We start from the raw sequence: 26993 nt of genomic DNA, 5'->3' as shown, positions 1-26993 counted from the left end.
GCAGGACCAAGCCCCTCCCCATTGCATCAAGGCTGATTTTTTTTTCTAACCTCATATCACTTTGTCTTTAATTCTCTCATTCTGAGTTTGATACTTCCATATTTCTCATGTCAAGAACCTTGTGAGTATATTAAATCCATGGGAAAAATACAGAATAATAACCCTTTCTAAAGAATCTATCACTTAATCATATCTTCGAAGAGTTTTGACCATGTAAGGCACAATATTGGCTTGTTCTAGAACTTGGGAGCAGATATCTTTGAAAAGTCCTTATTTAAAAAGCCATGTTCTCACTCTGCTTTCTCTTCTGGAATCAGTGGGTAGCATTTGCCCTAGAAATACAGGCGCAAATGAAACCTTAGATGTTATCTCTAAAAGTCAGCTTCCCAGACTACAAATATTGATAAATTTGGAAGAATAACTGACATAGAAGAAACTCTCACGTAAGAATTAACATTGCTATTATGTTATATATTGATTCTATCCTGCCAATGTCACAATTTAAATAGGCCCTTTCATTTATAAATTTGATTAGTTTGATATGTGCTATGACTCTACTGTATAATTTTTAATTAAATCTGATTTTCAAGGTCTAAAAATGCACAGGAACAAATTAACCGAAGTGTCAGTTCATTAGACTTACTGAAATTTCATTTCTCTCAGGTGATTTGTCTATGTCTATAGAAAGAGAAATAAGTATTTTTTTCACTGCAGAATCCTCAGAATTCCAGAATTTTGAAATAAATAATATTTTAGATTGTTTAAATAAACATGATGACTATTCATTTGATGCACTATACAGATGTTTTAATAATTTTCATCTAAGATAATTCAATCCTGTCTTTGGGCTCTAGGATACTGTTTTAATTTTGAATAAATACTTTTATTAAATATTAAATATTGAAGTGAAAATTCAAAGACCAGGTGTAAAGCATCTTTAAATGTCTAAGACACACAGGATCAAAAAATATATTAAAATACTGTAATTTAAAACCAGTGGAAAGAATATGTAAGGAGATATTTCAGAAAAGTATAAAAATAAATGGAAAGATTTCTTAACTTGATACTAAAATGCAAAGGATAAAGCACTGATTAATTATGCAGCTAAAGTGGTACTTATAAGCAATTCTGAATTAACCAGGAGAGCTATGTATAATGCAGTTTCTTTTTGCTTTAGCATCTTTGCTTTGAAGGGCTCTTGGCTTACAGGATAATAGCTGTTATCTCATAGATTGTGGCTCATGCTCCGGAGGATGTTTGTGAAATGTGTTATTGTGGTTATGAGTCATCCGAGCTAATGCCAATATCTCTTCATTTTGAAGGGTTAGAGGAAGATGACTCAGTTAAGTCACCATAATGGATGCAGCACATTGGGAAAGATCTGTCATGTGCATCCCTTATCGTGTGCTGTCATTTTCTGAGGGCGGTCTCTTCTTTTTCTGTTTCCCTAGAATATGGAGGTCTTTCTTGAGAATATTTATTCATTGGATATTATTTCTGTTCCCCAGAAGGCCATAGATATTCGCCATAGGCACTGAAGCATTTAAACATGTCTGATTGTATAAATAGGCCTGCTGGTGCAATCAAGAAGCAGTTTCCTGTATTAGCGTTTCTCCAAGCCACACATATTTTGTACGGTAAACTATCCTAGGAATCATTAAGCTCACATTGCTCCCAGAATTCTAGTTATACGCTTTTAGCCCTCATTCCTTTTATCTTTTATCCACTTACTTATGTTTGATAGATAACAATTAAAGCTTTTGTTTACATTTAAGAATTAGCAAAATTATCTCTCACAATCATCCAGGAAAATAACAATGTTATCCTTTTTTTTAAAAAATTTTTTTCTAAATATTTCCCAAATCTTTTTGAGTTTTCTACTATTTACCTCATTCTAATGTATTTGAATGTAAGAAGGAACTGTATAATGCCAGTCATGGTGGCACATATCTTTAATCTCAGCATTCAGGAGGCAGAGGCAAGTAAACTCTGTGAGTTCAAGGCTAGCCTCGTCTACATAGTTCTAGAACAGCTAACACTACATAATGTAGAGACCCTCTTTCAAAAAAAAGAAGGAAATTGTGTGATTATCACTCATATTATAATTGGAAGTTGCTAATATGTGAATGAAATCCATTTGATGTCATTTTACTTTAAAATTATTTATTCAAGATTATTATAATTATTGAAAGTTAAAAGCAAAAATAATGTTTCCCTTTCACTTACTTACTCAATAAATATGATTAAACAGGCACTATGAGCTTGTGTTGTAGCATGATCTGCTCTGTGTGTGTGTGTGTGTGTGTGTGTGTGTGTGTATGTGTGTGTGTATGTATGTGTGTGTGTGCATGTGTGTGGATGGTAGATAGATTTAATACATATTTAAGTTTCTGAAAAAAGTTTATTATAGCTGACATGTACATATTATGTAACATGTCTTTTTAATACTCAAAACTGATGTTAGGCTTAAAGAGATTACTTATCAATGATATTATACAATTGAGAAAATGTAAAATTTAGAGATATCATACAATTGAGTAAATGTAAAATTTAGAAATAACCATAGATTACTCTGAGAGGACACAGGAGAAGAAATCACAAAAAGTAGGAATCAATGTACATAACTTGTACAAAAAAGACAATTTTCCATGTATTTTCAAGGAAATTGATGCCGAAATGGAGGAAGAAATAGTGATAAAGTTGAGGGAAAGGTTGCTTGTTCAAACACTAGAATAATTTAGCTTGATGACAGGCAATGATTTAGGAGAAGGGAAGGCTTGTCATCAAGGAGACCAGAGACCACTTGAGGGTGAGCCCTGTTTGTGAAGACACTTTATAGTTAAAAATCTTTGGAAGTCTGTGTGAATACTGGCATGTTTTTTATTTCTCCATTTATCAGTGTTCTTGTATGTAAAATGGAGATGATAATTCTGGGTATGTCACTTGATATTTATAGGAACAGAATAATTTTATTTCTATACCTACCTTAAAACACAGTGGAGTATAATAGAAAATGGGTAGATTCCCAGTTTATTGTTAAAGATTTTAAAGCAGAAAAATGAGTGTATACTCAATTTCAATCAGAATATGTGATTTTCCTTATGCTATATTTTTCCTGTATCATTATGGCTTTCTTACAGTAATATGATAAACAAAAGGAAGATTGCTAAATCACCAGGAAGCTCATTAAGAATGATTTAATTGAAATTAAATTTTAGACCACTTAATTAATATCAATTAGCCTTCCCCTTTTAACCATAATTTATCATGTTTTTCCACAGTCTATACTTGGATAGCTATACCAAACATGACTTGATCGGCTCAATATTCTGTGTGTATCTAACAGAAAGCAGAGGCTTTCTTTATGTGTCTGTTTCCTGAGGAGAACAGTTAATGTCAAGTTTCTGTGGCAAAGGTCAGTGTTTAATAGATACTGTGGTATGCTTAATAACCGCACGAAATCCTGAATGTTCAACCACAAATTGGAATCATAACCTATTTTTTTCTTATGTTTTCATGCACATGGGTTTAGGTGCCCAAGCAGATTTCTTGTGAATTCCATTTCTTTTTCAAACATATTAAAGATACTAAAACATTTGATGATATGTCCACCAAGGTCAGCCATGTTTCTCTTAATATGTTTCACACTATTTCAAGGTAAGATTAAAAACATAGTTGCCGCTGGGTATTATAGCTCATGCCTATAATCCTAGCAATTAAGATGATAAGAGGAGAATCACAAGAGTGAGGTCTACAGGATGAGTTTTATTTAGAGCAGCCTGAGTTGCACAGTGAGGCTCTTTCTCAAAATCAACAAATAAATAAAAATACACTAAAAAATGAAATGAAAGAGTGCTACAAAGAATTAATTTTATTGAACTACACAGCACAATTATTAGTTTTTCTCAAAATTATGTAGAAGACAATGACAGACCTGCCCATATATTTCAAAGTCTGCCCTCCCATTCTCTCATTTATCTTTCCTCCTCCCATTTCTCCTCCTTCCTCTCCCCATTTCCCCTTTTCTCTCCATCTTGAGCTCTAAATTTGCCAGTATGAATTCTTCTTTGTAGGCAGAACTCTGGTATATGTTTCCATTAAGATGCTGGATGTTTTCCAAATCATTATCCATTCAATATTGTAAATGAGCAATTGGAAAATAATAAAATGTATCAGTATGTTAAGCATTCTACTTAAAGATGAAATATTTGGAGCTTTCATATAATGTACTTACCCATAAATTAGATGTTTCAAATTGAGACTGATTTATGTTTATGTATATATGCTAATTAGGACAATAAAATGATTTTTAAGAATATGAAATGCTTTTTCCACTCCACTAGTTTGCTTCTTATATGTGCACTTTCTGTCCTTAACATTGAGATAGATGCTATTGTAGAAAATACAGCTAGTTCAGTGTGACTGTGCAAGCTCTATTCATGTCAGATATACCAGTTTGCATAGACTTCACTTAATAGCTGTCCATAAATCTTACTAAAGCTTTGAAATTTAAAACAAAAAGAAAATGAGTAAGTCCAACTAGAACCATAGTAAAGCTCTTAAACAGTGGAATGGAAACAAAACTTGCAGAAGAATCCTCTAGTCCAACTACTATGGAATCACTTGTAGACACCTGGAGTCAGGAATCACAAAAGAAAGAGCTTTAGAATTTAGAAGATTCATCAAGGATAGTAAAAGCCACGGATGCAACTGCCTGGAGGAATGGCTTATTTCAATTGTGGGTGGAATGATTGGCAACATAGTTTGTTCCCTTGAGTGCCTTGTAAGGTAGAAAGGAAGACAATTAATTTGCGGATCTGACTAATGCGTTCTAGCAACAATGTTAACTAACCTGACTTAATTGCCAAGTAATAAGTAAAGTGAGAAAAATCAACAGAAAAGGGAGTGTTTTATATTCAATGAAAGTTTGGAGAAATTAATTCTAATTGAGGCCATGATGGATTAGAAAATAAATCCTTATCACTCCCATCTTCTTCTGTGGCACAGTCTCCAAATTGGGATATAGACACAGAGTTGAGGTCAAATGTAAGCTGCTGTCTTCAAGATATGCCTTTGAGGTCAAAATTAAGTCAAGGTCTTCCTGGAAGACCTTTTGTTAAGATATCAGAACAATTCAAAAGTCATTTATTTGATCTAGTTTTAACTAAAGACATCTAAGTTTTATGAAGATTTGGCCATAGGAAACCTCAGTCATAACTTGGAATAAAGGATAACTTAGCTTGAAGGTATTTGTAGAAGTGCCCTTTGCCTAATGAGTGGATTATAATTTGCAATATAGGAAAAATATACTTCATTTCATCTACAGTTAGTTTGTGCTGAATGAACAAGATATTTCAAAAAGAGGTGAGATGAGACCACTTAATTTATGTTATATATGGATATAAATACAATATGTGAAGCATCTTTATGATAACCTAATATATAATGTTGCATTCCCCATGCCAAGATGCTGTACCTGATGAACTGTATTTGATGAAACTTTCTCTTCTGAACCTGATTTAGATAGTTAAATCTTAGTCTGCATGTCAGGCCTAATACTGTAATATAGTGAGTGCGGTTTTAGGAGAAAGGGGTGAATATATTTCACAGGAGGAAGGTAAGTTTTTATGGACTGAGACAGAGGTTTTTCTTTTTTTTTTTCTTTTTTTTTTTTTTTTTGTTTTTTTGTTTTTTTGTTTTTCGAGACAGGGTTTCTCTGTGTAGCTTTGCGCCTTTCCTGGAGCTCACTTGGTAGCCCAGGCTGGCCTCGAACTCACAGAGATCCGCCTGGCTCTGCCTCCCAAGTGCTGGGATTAAAGGCGTGCGCCACCAACGCCCGGCTCTGGTTTTTCTTTTTTAATACTGTCCATAAAATACTTGTGGTCTTACTTGCTGTTTTCCAATATGATTGTTTTCTCCTTTACCTCAGTGGTTATCCAGTCTTTATCTTCTCTCCTGGAATCTGAGGTGCCCCTGTGCCTGTTTTGACCAACATAATGCAGAAGCAACTACAAAATTCCTAGATTGGGGTTTCAAAAGTCTACAGTCTCTGTGTAAAACACCGGGAAATCAGAGGCCCTGCCAAGAAGAACTATTATCCTGCCACCATCATTCTGTAGAAGAGCCTAAGATATGTAAAATCATCAGTGTAGGAAAACCTTTAGTAACCATTGATGTAAGCAAAGCCTTCTTGGTGCATCTAGCCTAGCCTAGCTTCAGCCATCTGAGACTGGTTAAATAATCTCTAAGTAGAAGAATAGTTACTGTCATTGAACTAAAGATCTTAATTACTATTATATGAGCTAATAAGATGATTATTGATTAAAGCCACTAACTTTTGGGGCAATTTGTCAATTGTCAATAGGGGAGGTTGCGGTAATGTCTCAGTCAGACCACATAAGCATAAAGGCCCGAGTTTGTATTGCTAGCACTATGTATAAAAAGGTGGGTACAGCACATACATCTATAATTATAGTGCTGGGCAGAGAGAGATTGGGAGGTTGTTGGAGCACAAAGACCAGGTAGCCTCCCTGAAAGGTGAGCTTCAGACTCAGTGAGAAAACATGTCTCAAAAAATAAATAAATAAGGAGAGCATTGAAGATTTCACTGACACCTGACTGATATCTAGCCACTACAGCACATGTGTGCATATGGATGTGTACCTTCACACACATGTGCATGTACCCCTAAAAGCATATATAAAGTACATATGCCGACACCACAAGTGCAAATAAATAGCTATTAATAAAAATAAAATGGTCCTAATTCTCTAGGTCTAGAGTATTTTGCTTCTCCTGTATTAGTTGTTAAAATTACCTTCTGGCTTTAGCTCATGGGACAAACACAGCCACTGTTATTGGAGGTAGTGATCACACAGACTGTGCAATTGCAATTTTTGAATAACAAGTCTAGCTTTATATCTTACTAGTCTAAGCTATCCATCAACTCCAGGGAGAAAAGGACAAAACAATGAAACAAAAATCTGTTTCCCTCAGTGGGTTAGTCTCTCAAAGTTACTTTTCTTTCTGTTTCCATGGAATTAACTTTGTTTACTTTTCTCAGAACTTTATAATAACTTCATAAGTAGTTACTATTATGATAGGAGTTTAGAAGGGATAAACTTAAAAGTCTATCTCTACTCTGAAACAGGACAACTATGTACGTTGTCCTGCAGGAACCAATGATGGCAGCAGGAAGCCCCCAAGTGTGTTTGCAGTGGTAGGCTTGTGTTGGGATCAAGAGAAAGTCTCCTTCTAAAAGAATGCAAGATTTTTGATAAAATGTCATCATTTGGAAGTGTGTACACATGAAAATACTTCTTGGGGTAAACTCTGAGAAGTCTATAAAGTTTCTTAACCACGCCAATGTTAAAGTATAAGAAGTAAATAAAGTGAATGCCAATGTGTCAGTTGCTATGTATGAAACAAGAGGACAAGGAAGACAAAGAAGAATTTCTGAATTTTCAGTGTGGGACCTGACATTCTGGTGATTTTCAAAGAGAACAATAGAAGCAAGCTAAGACACTTTCCAGAAATGTGACCAAGAGGATTGCATTTGAGTACTTCAAACTATGTTTAGTACAGTCAGTATGGAAACTGTGGCACAAGACCTTTCTGGGGTGTGCAAGCCCATTCCCTTCCTGTACCACTGTGATCACATGACCTAGATTGTGAAACTGAGCTGGCCTTTATTCTGAGTCTGATTCACTGAACAGTAAAGTAAAAATGGACCCCAAGTACTAACATGATCTCTTTATAAACAGACATTAGTGGAAATCACAAACTCATTATCATGTAACTTACCCATTGATTATTTTTTGTGATAGGAATATATTATACCATATACAGCTATTGATTTTTTTTTAAAAAAAGAGTACTAAAAGAGCTATTTTCTATTAAAAATGCAATGACATTTGTTTAGCCTCAATCGCAAAAAAAAAAAGAAAAAGAAAAGTTAAATGACATTTCAAAAAAAAGGGTATAAGGCTTACAAATAATTTAAAATTTTATTCCTAAAAAGATCTGAATTCTCTGCAGAGTAATCCTATTGGATTCACCGCTGCTCCTTCAGGATTCCCACTGCTGGCCACCTCTCTGCAGGTTTCCTTCTTGCCGTCATGCAGGTTTTAGTTATTGTCTGTTGGTAATTATCTCCTTTCAATAAGAGTTAGAAATCAGATTCAAAATTAAGAATACATAATAAATGGAACTCTGGTTGTCCTGAATCTTTAAATAATAAACAAAATAACTCTTTTGGGACAGCAGAGCCACCTTGCCCAGCCTTTGCATTCCATATCATCTTCTGGAAACTAGCTTACAACGAGGAAATGCTGGTATTTTTATCCAGGGCACATGTGTTCTACAACCTTTTAAAAAGAATATTGGATTTTTAAAACCCAAGTTTTGGGAAAACCATTTTTTGAAAACACTGGAGAAACATGTGAATCCTCATATTGTCAACATGAAGTTCCATAAAGTGACAAGGGTAAAATACATCCTAAAGAAGAAGCCAGTGTGGCTAAGGCATCCTGTCAGTACCAAGAGCTCATGTTACAATGGAGGCCATATTCTTTTCCAGCACATAAAGCCATTAGGCTGGCTATCCATATTTATAGATATTTTTGTTATCTCAGCCCAGAAAAAAAAATAAATTTAACTTTTAAGTATAATACGAATGGGGTTATCAGTTATTACAAAAATCAAATAGACTAAGTGCTTTCTTAAGTGTCAATGGGACATACAGAATATTGAAATGAGACTCCTATCACTCACTCTGTACAAAAGTTAACTAAGGATATACTAATGATGTAAAAGCAAGACCTTTGACTCTGAAACTGCCAAAGATATCACAGAGATACCTTTGTAAGATGTTGTTATAGGCACAGATTTTCTGGATAAAACCTTAGGTAGACAGGATATAAAGAAAAAATTGACAAACAAGATCAAAAAGCTTCTTCACAGTAAAGGAAAGCATCAATATAGTGAAGGAAAAAAATATAGATTGGGAAAAAGTACTTAGCATCTAGTCACCTGAGGAGGGTTAATATTGACAATACATAGAGAATAGAAAAACAGAGATCATACAACTCATCCATTTTAAAACATGAAAAAATGGCCTACATGGGCAGTTTTCAAAAGAAGAAATATAAATAGCTAACAAAAATTAAGAACGTAAAATTAATTTCACTAGCCATCAGGTAAGTATAAAGCAAAACTACTGGGAAAGATCTTATCTGAGATCATTGTTATTTATCATAACAAATGCTGGTAAGGATATAAAGAAAAATGATTGCTCATACACTCTGTGTGAGAATATAAATTAGTACAACCACTGCAGAAAACAATATGAGGAGCTGGAGAGTAAAGATCCATTAGGAGAGTAATTGCCATATGCCCTCCGCTCAATCTCCAGTGTTGTATATACTGACTATTATGGTGATGCACACCTACCTGTAATGTCATAATCCCAGCATGTGAGTTTGTGGTCATCTTACTCCTTCAGCTACATAGTGAGTTCAATACCTTTGGGGGCTACAGGAAAAGGAAAGGAAGAAGGAAGTGGGGGAGGAAAATAAAACAATATTTAGTTTCCTCTCTAAATTAAAATAGATCTACTGTATTATTCAGTTATCCCATCTACTTATATAAAAGATATGTACATGCAGGCCCACCTGTTTATTGCAATATGCTTTATAATAGCTAAAATGGAAAATCAGCTCAAGTGCCTATCAACTCAACAAATGAATGGATAAGAAAGATGTGGTACATCACGTAGTACTACTCAGCATATTATTTTATATACTTAGTACCTGTTGCTGGGGGGCTTCTCTCCAGGTTCCACCAAGCCCCGCAGTCCCACAATCCACGTATAAAATAATCACTCAGACACTTATATTACTTATAAACTGTATGGCCATGGCAGGCTTCTTGTTAACTGTTCTTATATCTTAAATTAACCCATTTTTATAAATCTATACCTTGCCACGTGGCTGGTGGCTTACTGGCATCTTTACATGCTGCTTGTCCTGGTGGTGGCTGTAGTGTCTCTCCCTCCTTCTCCCTGTTTCCCCAATTCTCCTCTCTCCTTGTCCCGCCTATACTTCCTGTCTTGTCACTGGCCATCAGTGTTTTATTTATATAGAGTGATATCCACAGCACTTCCCCTTTTCTTCTTTTTTTTAAAAAGGAAGGTTTTAACTTTAACATGGTAAAATTACATATAACAAAACAATTATCGAGCAAGAATTACAGTTACAATATTAAAGAAGATGTCCTATCTGTCTTATATTTGTGAGTTTAAGGTTTTATATCTAACTTATTTTTTATCATAACTGAGGAAATTACAACTATCTAGTTTTCAACCACATCAAAGACCTGAGAAGGAACATAACAGTACCTGAGAAATGGTAGATGGATGCAAGCAACTTTTGGGAATCTTGCAAAAGTAGACCAAGACAGCTGGCAGCCTGGATAATCACCTAATGTTTCTCAGCATTGTTGGTGCATTCAAATTGGCTACAGGCCTAGAGTATCTGACAGACATTTCAGAAGCAGGAATTCTGAAAGACCATCTTACCCTGTCTTGGCAGAGTACAGTGGTCACTTTCCTTGTGTCCCGCTTGTCCAGAAAGGACAGCATTGCCTTCGTACTGTCAGCCATCAAGGCAAGGGCAGTTCTTTGCCCAGTAGGCCATTTTGTGCCAAGAAGACAAACTTCCAAATGGAAATGTCTTAGAAGCCCAACATTCTCTTGGGATCAATTGGTGCAGCCAGGAGCAATTGTGTCTCATGTCAACAGAATTTTAAGTTATTTAAATGCCATATTCTCTAGGTCTATGAAGTGTCTGAAGATTACCTATCTATCTGAAATATATCTATGTATACCTAAAAGACTTAACTAACATGGCTACAAATATGATTATCATAGATGACTAATTATTAATCTATTTTTTAATTATCCATTACAATTTTAAATGAGTTACATAAATATAATACCCCAAACAAGAATAGAAATATATATATAGAGAGAGTATAACAAAATTAACTTTAAGTTCGTATCAGTAAACTAAAATTTATACCAATGTAAAACATTTTAAACATAAACTAAAATCTATACCAATGTAAAACATTTTAAACATAAACTAAAATCTATACCAATGTAAAACATTTTAAACAAGTTGTTCTTTAAAAGTAGGTTCATTAATCTACCCTTTTATCTTAAAATCTCTATATCCTCCTATATATCTATATCATATCCCCTTTTCTTTTTTAGAAAGAGATCATATTTATAATCAACCTGTTTTAAATAAAAATATTGTTTTTTTTCTGTCCCACACCAGAGGGCTCTTCTGATTTGGGACATAAGAATCTCTTAACCATTTTTTTAAAAAAGCAATATGTCTGGGTTTAGAGGGGGAGTGAGCCAGTTCTACCTCTAAAGCCAGCTTGGTATATTTGGGAATTTGGGCATAGCATCTCTTACTACTTCCTGCTGGAGAGGGGCGCTGTATCTTATGGGGATGCAAAGAAAATTTTAGGCCTATGGGGTAGTCTGTGAGGCTGTATTGTGTGAACCAGTTGCCTTGAAACTGTTCTGGATGTTGGATCATCTGGGCCATGGTGTCATCGGAGACCTTTCAGGGGGTCTTGGCTGGTGAAACCTGATGTATCTTAATCTGGAACAAATCCATAGCCTCTGGCTTTCTGTAGAAACAAAAGCAGAACCTCTTTTCCAAAGCAACATATCCTTAAATCCAAATTTTGAAGTCAAGGTACCTTTAAAATATATTATTGTTTTAATTTAACATCTTTTTTGATCAAATGTTTTTTTGTAGTTAAAAATCCCAAAGACAACACAATCCAGATTGTCTGTGTAATATTTATCTTTACGTGGCTTTTTTATATTAATTTATCTTTTTTTGTCTCTTTCAAGCCTACGTATTGTGAATCTATTGCTTTAAACTGTAGTATTCTAAGACTGAAATGGCGCTGTGGCTGCTGGCTCCGCCCATTTCAGCTTACCAACATGGCGTTTTCTGCCAGTTTTGTGAGTCATCAAGTCTCAGAAATAGTGGGTCTAAGCTTTTATCAAAGCAGCATGTAGCCCAGAAACATTTTTTTTTTTTAATACTAGTAAAGACTAAATCTACCACACAGCGTAATGTGCCGCTGGCAGACACCTCATTACTGCCATACTGCCGATCAAACGCAAACACCAGGAACCCGTCAGTGTTTAAACCCGCGTTTTGTGGTGTCTAGCTGCCTGCTTCTCTCCAGGTTCCACCAAGCCCCGTAGTCCTACAATCCATGTATAAAATAATCACTCAGACACTTATATTACTTATAAACTGTATGGCCGTGGCAGGCTTCTTGTTAACTGTTCTTTTTTTTTTTTTTTTTTTTGATTTTTTGAGACAGGGTTTCTCTGTATAGTTTTGCACCTTTCCTGGGACTCACTTGGTAGCCCAGGCTGGCCAGGAACTCACAGAGATCCGCCTGCCTCTGCCTCCCGAGTGCTGGGATTAAAGGTGTCCACCACCGCCCGGCAACTGCTCTTATATCTTAAATTAACCCATTTTTATACATCTATACCTTGCCACGTGGCTGGTGGCTTACTGGCATCTGTACATGCTGCTTGTCCTGGCGGTGGCTGTAGTGTCTCTCCCTCCTTCCTGTTTCCCCAATTCTCCTCTCTCCTTGTCCCGCCTATACTTCCTGTCTGGTCACTGGCCATCAGTGTTTTATTTATATAGAGCGATATCCACAGTAAGTACCTTCTAAGTCTCTGAACTATGTTTGTTTGTTTTGGAAAAATCTATTTTGAAGTTTTTTTTTTTTTTTTTTTTTTTTTTAGTATATTGTGCTGGATAATTTTATGTCAACTTGACATAGGCTAGAGTCATCTGAGAGGAGGGAGCCTCATTTGAGAAAATGCCTTCATAAGACTGGGCTGCAGACAAGACTTCAGAGCATTTTCTTAATTAGTAATTGATGTGGGAGGTCTTAACACATTGTGGGTGGGGTTATTCCTAGGCTGGTGGTCCTGGGTTCCATATTAAAGCAGGCTGAGCAAGCCACAGTAGGAAACCAGCAATCAACACTACTGCATGACTTCAGCATCAGTTCCTGCCTCCAGTTCTCTGTCCTGCTTGAGTTCCTGTTCTGACGTCCTATGATGCTGAACTGTGATGTGGAAGTGTAAAGCAAATAAAGCTTTTCCTCCCCAAGTTTCTTTGGTCATGGTGTTTCAGCACAGCAATGATAGCTCTAACTAAGACATTTACAATGAAAAAAAAATGAAATGCTGCCACTTAAACTAAAGCAGATGGAACTGGAAGACATAAGCCAGTAACAGAAAGATAATCATGGCAAACTCTCTTATATGTGGAAACAAAACAATGTAGATCTGAATGAAGAGTAGTGGTTACTAGATTGAAAGTAGGGAGAGAAAAGTGAAAAAATGAAGGTTGTATTTAATCAGTATAGGTTGTATGCCTGCATGGAAATACCACACTGAACCCTATTACCACATATAATTCACCCATGTTAATAAAAACTTGCAGTTACTGGGAATATTAACATTTCTTTCTTTGGATGGGTGCCTTACTATTAGAAAAAATGTAGGCAACTGACAGTATAATCTGGAAGTAAGCAGCGTACTATTAGATACAGGCACAGAGGAAGGAAATGAATGCTACAGAAGTGTAATATTCACTTACACCAAGTAAAAGGAAGTGGCGAGATTATCACTGTACAACTGCTACAGTTCTCTCAAATATGGAATACCAGTAATTCCAATACTATGCACTCATTACTGACATCATCAGTGAGGGACACACATGTGAACAGATGTAATGTTCCCAGGTGTTACTTGACACTTTATCTTTATAAACCTGGAAACCTTGGTTGCATTAGCATGGCCTGTTATAATTTAAACTCAGCCAAGATATATATTAAAGACAAATTATAATATTAGACATATATTAAAGACAAATTATAATATTAGACTTCTGCTAAAGTTACTGACCTCAGTTTGCCTCAGATCCACTAGGATTCTTGGGCTCTTGATTCTAGTAATATTTTCAACCAATTAAAAATCTGACTTGGAAGTATATTTCTCCAACTTGTTAATTGATTATCCTTTGACCATCTACTGATGAATCCTTAAGGGAAGACTGTAAATGAAACACACTATTTCAATAATCTTCCCCAAACCTAAAGGTACCTTTTTATTTCCTCCTTTCCTCTCTTTCATTTGTGGAATCAGATAGATGTGAATGAAACTAAAAATAGGACTTTTTAGAGAAAAGCTCATATTTAATGTCAGGTTTATTTAGTCACACTTCCAATGTCTAAATCTACCCTTTTGGATATACAGCTCTGTGATTTTTTAACACATGTATTGAACTGTGTAGCCATGACATTGGCCAAGACATGAAATTCAAATTAGAATATAATCTCAAAAATATTTTTAAAAGTATGCTTAGAGAAATAACAGTTAAAGAATGATTAAGGTGGTGAGATGATCCACTGAGAAAATTGATGAGAACATGAGTCTTGGTGCAAAAAAGATAGAAGAGTCAGCTAAGGAATAATTGAAAACTGAAGAAATGGGTGAGGAAATGTGCTTCGCAAATGGCATGTGAGAGAAGATTGAAGTTTGGATCTACAGGAAGGATCACAGGAAGAATTGAAAGCAGGTAGAGGATCATAAACTGTTTAATGTCCCAGTCTCTCACCTCCCATCTTTTTTTTCAGAGTTCTCTGTGTTGAGAATACCTTTAAATATTTATTGTGTTCATTGTTTAATACAATTAAGTTGTGCTGAGGATGTATCTTAGTGGTATAGCCTACCAAAGGGACTTGAGTTCAGTGTCCAGCACTGCATCAAACAGAACAAGGTGAAAAGGTTGCAGAGCATTATCATCAAACTTAGTATTATTACTTCTAGTGGTCATAACTGAATAGTTAGTGATGGGACCTATTTAAGATTTTGAATACAGCTGTATGAATGCTATAGAGAGGCGATGTGTGAGAAGCGATTACACAAAAGGGCCCTCTTGCTGCCAAGATGCTCAGGCACACCTAACAGATCGGCCTGCTGTGAATCAGCTCCACACCTCATCCCCAGACAAGAGAGGTAGTGGCTGCAGAATTGTAAAATTGCCTTTAAAGAGTTTTAGTATTTGATGCCTTTCTTCTCTACTATTCTTCCTTTTGTGTCAGGATAGCCTTGATTTTTTTCCATACGCTTAAAATTTGACTCCTCAATCAGAAAAGGGCTGGCAATGATTCAAAACTCACATTATTCATTCTAGTATATTGCATCTTCATTGTCATTGTAAAGCAGCTAAAAATTACTTTTATACTTTTTTTTAAAGCAAGGAGCACAAAGACAGCAGCTTCAACCTGAATACATGTTTTACTTGATAAACATTTTTTAGAATAAATTATTTGTTCTGCTGCTTATTTTAATTTTATAACATTTTATTTCATTTAAATAGGTAAAATTATATGCGAAAATGCATATTGTATGCTACGTGTTATAAATTAATCATATACACACCGTGGAATAGTTAGATTGATATAATTAACATCACTTCAATCTATTGTTTGGGTTTATTTGCCTCCTAAAGGCTCATGTGCTGAAAGCTTTGTTCCCAATATTATGGCATTAAAAGATATCAGGACATTAAAACATTGACCTTAATAAAAGATGATGAAATCACAGGGCACTGACATCCTTAAAGAATGTCTTTTTTAAGATAATATATTAGAGTGTAGACTCCAGAGAGTGCATTGGGATCTGCTTGACTAGATTCATTACTACAAGAACAGGTTGTTACAGAGCAGGTGAGCCTCCCTCCATTCTCTGTCATTTAGGCGCGCCTTCTGCTATGATGTCAGCATCAGGCTTTTACACAGAGCTTTGACTCATTCCTTTGCAAATCACTTAGCCCTAGGTAGTTTTATTATAGCAGCAGATGATGAATAAGCTAAGATATCTGGCATAGTTTTTGTTTGTTTTGTGTTAAACACACACACACACACACACACACACACACACACTCCTTACTCTCTTTTCCTCCTATAGTTTCAAACTCAGAATATCTATTTTCTTATTGCAAGAATACAATACACTATCATTGATAATAATCATCATGCTAGCAATAATCTTTTGAACTTATGCCTTCTAAGTAAATGAATGTATACCCCTTGTTCAGAGCATTGGGGGAAAATGTTAATAAACTAGTTTGTATTAGGTATCTATTTAAAAATAAAGATATTTAATAAAATTTAATTTTTATTAAAGCAGTTGTGGGCTACAGTTAGTAATTGCTTAAAAGGCCACACACCTGAAACAGTTGTTTTGAACTACATTTTTAATTTAGACTAATACAGATTTTATTTATAAAACACTTTTTTTCATTTAGCATCAGTGAATTCCAGGATTTGTGTTTCAGTTGTGAAATTAGGGTTTTCAGTAGAATGGGTAAATTAGCTGTTCAAAGGTATTTTAAATCCTACAGAGATATTATGAGTCATATCTGAATCTATGCTCTGTGCTTCTTAAGGTAGCACCTACCTGATTGGTGTGTATCTGTCCTTTAGATGGCCAGTGGCTTAGGGGCTTATAGGACAACAAGATGCCAACAAGGTAGCACAGAACATCCTCTGAGGAATCTGGCAGTTTCTCCCATGAGCAAAGCATTCATAAGGCTGTGATAGGAGCTCAGTGAACAGAATGAGGTTTCTACAGAGAGCAGATCACACTAAAATTCTCCCCTCTCATGCACACTCTCTCTCACACACATACTCACACATATACACACATTTCACATACACATACACACACGCACACACACATACACTCGTGCACACACACAAACACATACGGACACACACATACACTTACAATACACACAATACACTCCCTCACACACATTTACACACACACACACTCACAAATATACACAATATACACCCATACACACATATACACAATATACAACCATACACACACTCACACACACATACACATACACACATACACATACACAGACTCACACACATACACATACTATGGTGATATTTTATTTGCACTGAAATGTGATTTTATTTGTATGTTAATAAATAAAGTTGCCTGGGGGTCAAAGCTAATAGCAAGCCATCACAGAAGCTAGGCAGTGGTGGTGCACGCCTTTAATCCCAGCCCTTGGGAGGCAGAGCTAGGTGGATCTCTGTGTGTTCAAGGATACAGCTAGCATGGAGACACATGCCTTTAATCTCAATACCAACCATAGAAGACCTGGAGGTCTGTACAGACAGGCAGTGACGAGGCAGTCATGTGGTTGAGTTTACAACCAATGAGAAGGCAGAACAGAAAGTCTTTATATGGAATACTGGTATTCCATATTTGAGAAATACAGTGACAGTGAAGGGTAAGGTTTTCAGCTCTTAGCTATTGCTCTGACCTCTTGGCTTTCATCTCTGTATTGGCTCTGTGTTTCTTATTTAATAAGATGGTTACATCTACAACATGCAGTACACACACACACACACACACACACACACACACACACACACACACACACACAATGCTCTCCTTATGATCTGAGGGTGAATTCAGGGGGAAGACATTACCTTTATCCCCTAAATATCTCTAGCTGCTGTTTCTGTCTAGAAGAACCTTACAGTTCTTGACAAGGCTTTCTCATTATCTGGATTTTTTCCAATAGTTTTATGTTCCAGAAAATAAATAATAAGAATTTTAACATCCTTTAAAGCAGCACTGATCAATACTAAGCCCATGGTCTTGATTTTAGAGTAAGCTGCCATTGGAATAAAACTATAGGAAGTGGGAAGTCGACACTGGATTAGTTCTGTTGTGGTGCCCTCTTGATAAAGAGCAGGTGACAACACATCCCTGCACACTGGAAAGGAAGCAGTTAGAAAGATCTGGAAGCAGCAGTTTCCAAGTAAGCACTGTTCTCCCATCTGATTTCTACCCTGCTGCATTGTCCATCTTCTGGACCATGGGCTTAGTATTGACCAGTGCTGCTTTAAAGGATGTTAAAATTCTTATTATTTATTTTCTGGAACATAAAACTATTGGAAAAAAATCCAGATAATAAAAAAGCCTTGTCAAAACATACCATAAGAGCAAATGTCAAACATTTAGAAAATTATATCAGTTAAACTAATATATTTAAGACTACATAATCAGTTAGTAACATTTTTATTAAAATGCTATAATTATATTTGAGAATGGCTTCAAGTGCACAGATGTTGGGAGAAAATTAGAAAAAATATTATGTACAATATGGTAGAATTGGAGTTTTCATGCTTTTTGTTACTGACTAATTTATTTTCCCTTTTAAACAGTACTGTAAAAGGCCATTCAGAAAATCTGTTTTCTATGCACCAATTTTGAAAACTTTATGTTTGGTTTAAGTTTCTTTGAAAAGCTCCAAGCTGAAATAATTGCATGAAATTAACTGAGGTCCTTCTAACTGTGGACCTCACATTTCTTCATTAGATGAGTAAATGTTTATTGTTTGGCCTTGCTGGGATTTAACAGTAACTTTTAAAACATTTCCAATGCTTCTTTAATGAACTTGTGAAGGAACCAAAGTCCCACTGTCAGAAACTTTTTCTTCTTGGATCACATTTTTGTTGTTTCAGCTTGATGATATCATGAAAGAGATGTATGACAGGTGCTTGAGAGGTGGACAGGAAGTTAGTTTAAGTTACCTAGCTAATACCATTGATGTAAATGTTAAGGATGCATCAGTTTTATTCCAATGACAGGTTGCTCTAAAAATCAAGAATTTATTGATTAAATCAATGATACAGTTATTTTCTCCTAAGTATGGCACAATAAACTGATGTTTACTTTTAGAATTCACATTATTAGTCAGAAGCCTACCTGTCTCTACCCTATCAGCAAAGAGGAGGTAATGATAGTGACATATTGACTCTGTCAGATATATTTTTAGAGTAATTAACTCCTCCAGAAACTATTTGGATCAAGTGGTGGTTAGTCAATCCAGTCCATTAGTCATCACTTCTTCTCTTGTTTTCTGGGTCTTTTGGTTGTTGTTGTTTTTGTTTGTTTGTTTGTTTGTTTTGAGACAAGGTTTCTCTGTGTAGCTTTGGAACCTTACCTGGAACTCATTCTGTAGCCTAGGCTGGCCTCAAACTCACAGGGATCTACCTGCCTGTGCCTCCCGAGTGCACCGCCACCACCTGGCCTTTTCTGGATCTTTTTATAGTTTGTAAGATTTGTAAGTTCAATAAAAACTGGCTGAATCAGAGTCCTCCTACAAAAGTCTGTTTAGAATTAGTGAACATTAGCTACATTTTCGTCTTCTTGATTGAAACCAATTCAGTTTACAGCTAGTGTACCTAAGAGTTCCAAGAATGTAAAACAAGTTATGGTAAACCTGGTGAAAATTAAAAAAGCACAATGATGAATCAAAATAAAAAATATAGTGAAGGATTAACAAGAATAAAAGACAATTATTAAAAATAAAAAATGTTTGGTAAATCTAGTATCTTAGATGTAGTCAGTAATATGCAGACACTGATGTCTAGGTAGGTGGGCCAAGCTCAGATCATTCTATTTTATTCTGATAATTATTATATACTATGAAGACTGAGCACTGAGCAGTGTTCATTTTTGTTATTTTTGTCTTGATTTTCACAGGAGAAATTAAGACCCAGCAGAGGGAAGAACGTTAGTCAGGTCTGACACTGACACTCTTGGAAAATGTTAAGAATTCTATTCCAGTATATCTGAGTCTGAGTGTTGGCTCCAGAGTTAAAATGAGAAAACAGGGAGCTGGCAAGATGGCCCAGAGAGTAAAGTCACTCGCCACTAAGCTGGTGAGCTGAAATCAGTTCCTGGGACTCACATGGTAGGAGGCAGGAAGAGAGAACAAACCCCTCCACATGTTCATCTTACACACACACACACACACACACACACACACACACACACACACACACTTTCCCACAAACAAAATAAAAAGTGTAATTAAAAATAGGAACCAAATAATTTTGTAGGATTTCTCAGACTGTATACAAACTCTTTATAATTGATATGTAACTAGTCAGCTTTGTGCCTCCAGTCCTCAGTCTTAGTTATTGGTTGGTGACTTTTTTTTTTCCTTAAAAATTTATTTCAGCATATAAGGAACTCAAGAAATTAGACATCAAAAGGACCAACAGTCCAATTGAGAAATGGGCTTTAGAACTAAACAGAGAATTCTCAACAGAGGAATCCCAAATGGCTGAAAGACATTTAAGGAATTGCTCAACTTCCCTAATCATCAGGGAAATGCAAATCAAGACAACTCTGAGATACCACCTTACGCCTGTCAGAGTGGCTAAGATCAAAAACACTGAAGACACTTTATGCTGGAGAGGATGTGGAACTAGGGGAACTCTCCTCCACTGCTGGTGGGAATGCAAGCTTGTACAACCACTTTGGAAATCAATATGGCGCTTTCTTAGAAAACTGGGAATCAATCTCCCCCAAGATCCAGCTATACCACTCCTGGGCATATACCCAAGAAATGCTCAATCATACCACAAGAGCACTTGCTCAGCTATGTTCATATCAGCATTGTTTGTAATAGCCAAAACCTGGAAACAACCTAGATGCCCTTCAACTGAAGAATGGATAAATAAATTGTGGCACATATACACAATGGAATACTACTCAGCAGAGAAAAACAACGACATCACACGGTTTGCAGGCAAATGGATGGATCTAGAAAAAATCATCCTGAGTGAGGTAACCCAGACTCAGAAAGACAAATATGGTATGTACTCACTCATAGGAAGATGCTAGATGTGGAACAAGGATGACTAGACTGCTACTCACATCACCAGTGAGGCTACCTGGAAAACGGGACCCCAAAAAAAGACACGGAGAAATGGACAAGATCTACATGAATAGCCTGGTCATGAGTGGGAACAATGAAGGGCGACAGTCGAGGGAAAGAGTGGGAGATCCTAGCTGGATCAAGAAAAGAGAGGGAGAACAAGGAATAGGAGACCATGGTAAATGAAGACCACATGAGAAGCTGAGAAGGGGAGGAAGCAGAGAGCTAGGAAGGCCCACGGAGATCCACAAAGATACCCCCTCAAAAGACTGCTGGCAATGGTCGCGAGACTGCAGGAACTGACCTACTCTGGTGATGGGATGGCCAGACACCCAAATAGTGGTGCCATAAACCCCATCCAAGGACTGAGGAATCTGAAGGCAGACATCCACGGCTGGGCCCCTGGTGGAGCACTGGGAGTCTAATTAGTGAGTAAGAAGAGGATTTATATGAGCGAGAATTGTTGAAGCCAAGGTTGGATAAAGCACCGGGACAAATAACCAAATGAATGGAAGCACAGGATCTATGAACCAAAGGCTGAGGGGCCCCCAACTGGATCAGGCCACCTGAACGGGTGAGACAGTCAGTTGGCTTGATCTGTTTGGGAGGCAGCTGTGCATTGGTGCCAGGTCCTGGGCTCGTTGCATGAGTTGGCTGTTTGAATCCTGGGACTTATGCAGGGACACTTGGCTCGGTCTGGGAGGGGGGAATGGACCTGCCTGGACTGAGTCTACCAGGTCAACCCTGGTCCTCGGGGGAGACCTTGATCTGGAGGAGGTGGGAATGGGGGGTGGGATGGGGGGAGGGGTGGGCGAGAGGGGGAGAACAGGGGATTCTGTGGCTATTATGTTGAACTGAATGGTGTTGTAAAATAATAATAATAATAAATAATAATAATAATAAAAAAAAGAAAAAAAAAGAAATAAAGGACTTAACTGATAAAAAAAAATTTATTTCAGCTAAATTTGGGTGTGTCTCTGTGTGCAGTGTGTATGCACACATGCATATTGATGCCAACTGGAACTGGAGTTACAGGTAGTTGTGAAGTGCCTTATGTGGTGCTGAGAACCAAGCCCAGGTCCTCTGCAGGAGGAGCAAGTACTTTTAACCACTTAGCTATCTTGCCAGCGAATTCTTAACATCAATATTACTTTATTTGTATTTTGTATTCAAAAAAGATGAATGAGTTTTCTAATATTCTTAATCTCAGATTTTATAAAGATCTAGAAAAGTTACCTTTAACTAGACAAATTCTACATGCCTATATAATATAAAGTAAATATTTAACTTTAGATATATTTCACTCATTGATTATGAGCATGATGAGGAAATATTCAGGATCTTAGATTAAAAGGCTATTGTATTCATTTCATTTCCTCTCAGAGCCTCAACAAGTTATTATAAAATTGGTGGCTTTAAACAACAGAAATTTATTCGTTCACGTTTCTGAAAGGAAACAATCCCCTCAAGACTGCACTTCTTCTGAGCTCTTGGAGAAGTCTTTCTTTGCTTATTCAAGCCTTTGGTGAATCTTGGTAACACTTAGTTTTACCTATATGTTGAGAAGCCCCGCTGGTCAGAGGATGCAGCCTATCATAGCTTAGCAGCTCTCCCTGGGCTTGGCACAACATGGAGTACACCCATCTCCCTTGCGGGGGGGGGGGGGGTGTTTTCTGCTGTCTTCCTAGTCTTATCTGGAGGATGTCTCTAGGCCTGGAGGTATGACTTATCTCAAAGATGACCCTTGAGACAGTTCTCTGAAAATGTTCTTCCCCTGCTGCCCACAGTACTTAGGTAACATGCTCTAGCTATTTTCATGGGGCTGTGCTGGCACTAATCCAGCTATATAATAGGAGCATGCCACCTAACGCAAATTAGGGTTTGCCCCAGCTATCACCCCGGTCCTATATATCCCCTGTAATCTGGAATAAAGTTGAGGTGAGTCACTTAAGCTGCCTCCCAAAAAGCTACCTCCATCAACCCACATGCCATCCAACTCTGCTCGTTCTCTTCTGCTCCCTCCCCTTTCTCTAACAATCCCTGAGGAAGAAGGAGAACCACACCTAGGTAATTCTATTTCCCTGCTTTACTGTATGTATGGCCTTTCATTGTCTCAAAGTTTCCTCATTCTTTCTTATAAAAACATTAGTTACTGAATTAAGGGCTGACTCTCAGGATACATTTGTGTTAAGATTCTTAATTATATCTGCATGGACCTATTTAAAATAAGGTCATGGGGAAAGTCAGCAAACATTAGGACTTGCACATGTCTGACATGGTACAAGTCAACCTACCATAATAGACCAAGTTTTCACTGTAAAACAACCAGTCTTTACTAATCATTTGAGTAAGCATTCCTTTTATCCAATTAAAAAAACTGCTTGTGGCCGGGCGGTGGTGGCGCACGCCTTTAATCCCAGCACTCGGGAGGCAGAGCCAGGCGGATCTCTGTGAGTTCGAGGCCAGCCTGGGCTGCCAAGTGAGTTCCAGGAAAGGCGCAAAAGCTACGCAGAGAAACCCTGTCTCGAAAAACCAAAAAAAAAAAAAAAAAAAAAAAACTGCTTGCAATCATGTATGTTTTTTACAATTCCTACAGCATACACTAGGTTAGTAATAGTGTAGGCACATGGGGCTGTTCTGGCACTGGGTCCTGCAGAATGTAACATGAAGTTTGATGGTAATGGTCATTATATATTTTCAGGATACTTAAATAGGATCCCACAGATTCTGTAGCTTAAATAAGTATTTATTTCTAATAAATGTTTCTGGTCCTAGGTGAGAAGTCTCATGAGGATTCCATCTTGGTTAAAGTTCTTGTAACCTTCCTCCTCTGTGTTCCTGGACACTGGAGCATAAACAACTATCTTTTCACTATAGCAGAGGCCAGGAGAGGGAGACAGACAGAGGGAAGAGTTAGTGTTCTGACTTCTTATGGTGGTTCCACATACATGACCTTGTCTAAATCTAACTACATCCCAAAACTGTTCTTTCTAGTGCTTCCCACCTTTTAATGATATCACATTTGGAATTAGGGTTCAATATCAAAATTTGTGGGTAATACAAACATTTGATCTGTAGCCGTTTCTCAGAAATGTCAAGGTACTTAAAAGTTATATGGTACTGCATGCTGAGACTGAAAGATTGCAGGTGTCAGACAAAATTACAAGAAATAACAACACACAGCTACTTGAAATGTAAAGGAGGGGGGGGCTCATGAAACCTGACTCTTTCTGAGAAAGCTGGGGTTGTAAGGTATCCACCAGCTAATACTGCTCTGCTCAGACATGGGTTTAAGCCAATAAAAAGTCTTTATTAGCCAGCCAGTGACTACACTGCGTATGAGGGATCCTGGTGTAGTCCCAAGCCTTTCTTGGGGTGTGATTATTATTATTATTATTATTATTATTATTATTATTATCAATTAAATGTATTCATTTATTCTACATCTGACTGGTTTCCTCTCTCTTCTCTCCTCCCATACCCTCCCCTCGCCTACTCCTGAACCCCTATCTGCTCCTCTTTGTTTCTTGTTTCTGTTCAGAAAGGGGCAGATCTTCCATGGGTGTCAACAAAGCCTGGCATATCAAGTATTGGTAGGAATGTTTCTCCTCTTGTGTTAAGGCAGAGCAAGGCAACCCAGTATAAGGTGCAGCACTTTGGCTAGCTTTCAGGTTGAGCTTTTAAGCACAAAAAACATATCCTAGATTGATATACTTCACTTAACAAGAACAGTTAGCCAGAAGCAGAACTACAGAAACCAAAAAGACAAGGTTAGTATATTTAGAGACTTCCCCAGAACTATGGACTTTGATGGAATTAGGTCTTTGTTTTCATTTTGGCAAGTGGTGCTGTCTGTGTGCTGAGTCTATGGCCTGAATGGTACTTCCATCATGGAGTCAGTATACTAAGGCCTATCGGATCTACTAAGTTTTAAGGGCCTGTTACACTGGCTTCACAGAGATGACTGAAACCCAAGAGCAGAATGCACATGTAATGTGAGAGAGAGTTGTTGGGTAAGGATTTCATCACTGTAAGGTCTCATATGATCTCCTACAATTTGGAGTCAGTTTCTCTAGATTCTTACCACAAATCTAGCCTGAGTTGGTTTCTGTTCTACTATTCTCAAGAACAAGTTTGATTTCAAAATGAAAGACCCTACAAGTTTAAACAGGTGAAAAACATTACTTAAAATTGGAAAAATAATTAATAAAAATAACTATAAATAAACATGAGCTTTGGACCTTGATATGAGCAGGGTTACTCAGAGTAAATGGTGAATATTATTAACAATCCAATAGTAAGTTCGGCTGCATTAAGATATTCATAGCTTATGCAAAGCATGTGAGTGAAAGTAAATGGATGTTTCCATTTAATGGAAGGTAACTTGCTCCCTGCATGTCTTCCTCTCTTGCTTCTAGAGCAGCAACATTTTAGAAAACAGTTCCTGCAAATAGTGAACTGTAATTTTATAGTCTGTCTATGTGAAATAATCACAAGCCCTCACTTCAGTTATAATAATGGTAAAAGTGATGTGATAAAAGTATAATGGTATCATTTATCCCAAAGAGCTGACTGAATACAAAAGTCTTGAAAACCCTCTATGCTGGTGATACTCAAAAGAATCCTCTAATGGATACCATTACCACCTCTATTTCCATGATGAAAAAGACAAACAAAATTAACAGACTTAAAGTACTTGCTTAGGTACCCAAATCATAATATTTAATAGAGCTCAAATTTTGGTCTAGGACTGAGGGATTGTGACTCACGCACTAAATCACCTCACCAATTCCTTTGTGCTATTGTAACAATCCTTATCAATAACCTTCATGATTGTATTGAAATTACATTCAGTAATGAAAATAAAGAAATCATTCAGCTACCATCATGTGACAGTGTTCAGTCAATGTGGTAAACACATCATTGGCAAAACTATAGAATGTATTAATTCCCATTTCATAACTTTTTCAGATTTAATTCAATGAATAGATGTTATAAATTAAACTTGCATTTGATTTTTAATTTCAATTTGTGGTGTTTAGTTATAAATGGAACAGATACCTAGTTTAAGGTCTGTGCTACTGCACAGACAGAAAATTTCTCTAATGACTTCCTGAGGACGACGAAGGAAAGAGAGACCACTGTGAGTTCTTGCCACAGATACACTCTGTGCCCTTGCATACCTCAGGTGTTTGCTGTAAAACAAGGATAATTAATTTACTAACTTTGCCTTGGTTTTGTTAAGATTAATGAGTTAATCATGTCTAGAATACATTCTGTAATTCTTTAGTGACAAGTACATGAAAATATTCAGCACTATATGGGCTTGAGAAAGAAGGCAGCATTTATCATGCCCAGTATCTAATGGACTGTCAAAGGAGTTAGAAATAAGTCTCTTCTTTTCAAATAATATTGATGGGAATAAGCTCCACACCATGACAAGAGCCTGTACAATCTTTGTGTCTTACCTTGAAGGAAACAGACCACTTTGGATAATATAACCTCTGTAGTCAAAGTATTCAGTGCATCCTGGTTCTAACACTGACTCACAAACCAATACCCAGAGAAGCTCATTACCTTTCTTTGCCTTGGACTCAATAGCTATAAAATTAGGATAATGGTGGCATCTGTGTCATATAACACAAATTCCATTTACTTAACATGCATTCATTATACAATGTATCTATATACAGGGTATTGCTGCCTGGGGGCCAGTCTCCAGCACCACAGGGCTGGAAAGAAATCCACAGAGTCAGCACCTACTACACTTTTCATCTGAGAGAACCAGGGAAAGAGATGCTCATACACTCTCTTGATGGTTTCCTTCTTTATTCTTCTGCTATATACTTTTTTCTACAGTTTATATACCCCCAGCAAAATCTTTCAGGCAATATAGGAATCACAATATGGTTACATTCTATTGTTCAAGGGAATTATTGTAATGAATACAAGTAAAATACAGCATGTTTTCCATATCCCTAGATGATTAAGCATTTTACATATTACAGGTGAAAAACAAATAATCCAAAGAATCCATGTACATTCATACCCAAGCAACTTGTTATAGATTAACTGTGTAGGCAAACAAGATGTTCTTCTCAG

The 26993-nt window shown here is 36.7% G+C and overlaps 1 long non-coding RNA gene across 3 annotated transcripts in view; it reads right to left on the bottom strand.

The window, feature by feature from the left end:
* LOC121823113 (uncharacterized) overlaps positions 1-26993 on the bottom strand; it is a 147019-nt gene that overhangs the window by 29855 nt on the left and 90171 nt on the right. Inside the window, exons 5-6 of one of the 3 annotated variants that reach the window (XR_013045188.1) lie at positions 9451-9531; positions 7971-8154 (exon numbers count right to left, since the gene is read on the bottom strand). This is a non-coding gene — a long non-coding RNA (uncharacterized LOC121823113). Of the gene's footprint in view, positions 1-7970; positions 8155-9450; positions 9532-23616; positions 23763-26993 lie in introns of those variants that run through there. The other 2 variants (XR_013045189.1, XR_013045190.1) reach the window with 2 other exon arrangements.

This window comes from Peromyscus maniculatus, chromosome 16 (assembly GCF_049852395.1).
Source record: "Peromyscus maniculatus bairdii isolate BWxNUB_F1_BW_parent chromosome 16, HU_Pman_BW_mat_3.1, whole genome shotgun sequence".
NCBI lineage: Eukaryota > Metazoa > Chordata > Mammalia > Rodentia > Cricetidae > Peromyscus > Peromyscus maniculatus.
Note: the sequence above shows the minus strand (reverse complement) of the source record. Positions and strands in the feature narration are given on the sequence as shown.